Below are 1,809 nucleotides of genomic sequence, written 5' to 3'. Positions count from 1 at the left end.
TATATATATATATATATATATATATTCATTTATATATTCATATATATATATATAATCCGTGCACAATTAAATAGCAATACCACTGTTAAAAGATATAAGCTGAACATTAAATTGGTTAATAGATTTCATTTCCCAAAAAGAGATTACGCAACTTTATTTCATGTGAGTGTGTGTGTGTGTGTGTGTGTGTGTTGTAGGGATATATGTGTAAATATGAATGTGTGTATGTTAAACAAAAGTGTGTGAATTGATCAATCATATATATTATCTATCACACGCACATGTAATAGAAGCAGTTGATTAGATCGATTGAGAATTAGCCATATTGCATTTTGAATCGGAGACAATATCATATAAAACAGTTGTAGATAGCGATGCGAATGAGAAGAAAATGGTTTTTAAGTCGAGATTGAAGCCGAGAACTTCTACATAGTTGGGCATCAGTATGACTTACACTCCATGCAACTTGCCAAAAGTATGTTTTATGATCCAATTTTCTCCCTGACCCGTGTTTAATGAATGTCAGGAAAGGAACCATTCCATTTGCAGAACCGCTAGCAAGCACCACTACTCCTGTAATCAAACTATCCGGTATGGAATGTAAAAACTTTTATTGACATTCACTCATATATATGTATATATATATATATATTGTATCGACATTCTCTTTTACATCGACATTGACTTATGCCTAAAATAAATCACAGATCCTGTGATTTATTACCACCTAATGATTATTCCCCTAAACAATGGTCGATAGTATATTCTATAACACAACTACTACATTTCGTTGCTGTTGTTCACCTCATTCTCAATCATTTGGCATGTCTAGGAACGAATAAACACACAACGAAAGCCATTTCAAATTTGTAAATCTGCTATTTAACCTTATCAATGATAATAGTAGCTAAATCTCTCAAAATATTGAACAAATTGGATAATGTAGTGCTATATATATCTCTATAGAGACAGGATAGCCACGGCTGGAGCGTCTTTCATCATATTTCTGGTGGATCAAGATTTATACAGGGCTAAGCAGTAACAATAACAACTTCAGTTTCTGATAATTTTATCATTGTGACTATTATATTACTGGTACTACATTTACTGAAAGTATGCCAGTGGTAATTTGAGTCATCTTCGGCCTGATTCGAACAAAGAACTGTAAAATATCTTGTTCTATATCGACAAATCTCTGTTTTGTCTGCTTCTCCCGCATTAAGACAAACGGTCGCCAATACTAACTAACCTGAGAAATCTAGTGGGATTAAAAGAAAAGAAATAGAAAACAAACAATATCAGACAGTATCAATTGAAGAAGAGAACACCAATAACGCTATGAAGTCTTGTTATAGAATCCATTATAGCAAGAGAGGCAGCATTGTTAGTGACATTTCTTGTAAGGTGGGGCATAGTGTAACAGCTGGCTCAGCGAAATGAATGAAGCATGGCTAATCATTGATTAGACTGCTTTTATGTGAGTGGTGGCAGCTTAGAAGGAATAGCATAAACAGCTTATTTCATTTAGCTACACTGTGCTGCTAGTGCTAGCATATATCATTGACGAAAACAAAATGGAGGCAAGACCAGGAATAAACTGTTAATGCTAGATATTACATCTTATAATTGTTTTCACTGTTTTTATTTATTATACTTATAATAGACTGTAAATGGTATCAGAAAGGAATTTAAAAAATAAGCACTGGGGTCGATTCATGCAACTAAAAATTCAAGGCGATGCCCCAGCATGGGCGCAGTCTAATGACCGAAACAAGTAAAAGATAAAAGATATATATATATATATATATA

General features: G+C 33.2%; 1 protein-coding gene across 1 annotated transcript in view; it reads left to right on the top strand.

The window, feature by feature from the left end:
- LOC106880645 (uncharacterized protein DDB_G0271670) overlaps positions 1–1,809 on the top strand; it is a 45,210-nt gene that overhangs the window by 41,994 nt on the left and 1,407 nt on the right. The gene's annotated exons all lie outside the window — the stretch shown is intronic.

This window comes from Octopus bimaculoides, chromosome 13 (genome assembly GCF_001194135.2).
Source record: "Octopus bimaculoides isolate UCB-OBI-ISO-001 chromosome 13, ASM119413v2, whole genome shotgun sequence".
In the NCBI taxonomy this organism is placed as follows: Eukaryota; Metazoa; Mollusca; class Cephalopoda; order Octopoda; family Octopodidae; genus Octopus; species Octopus bimaculoides.
The sequence above is the reverse complement of the archived record's forward strand: the minus strand, read 5'-3'. Positions and strand labels throughout refer to the sequence as shown.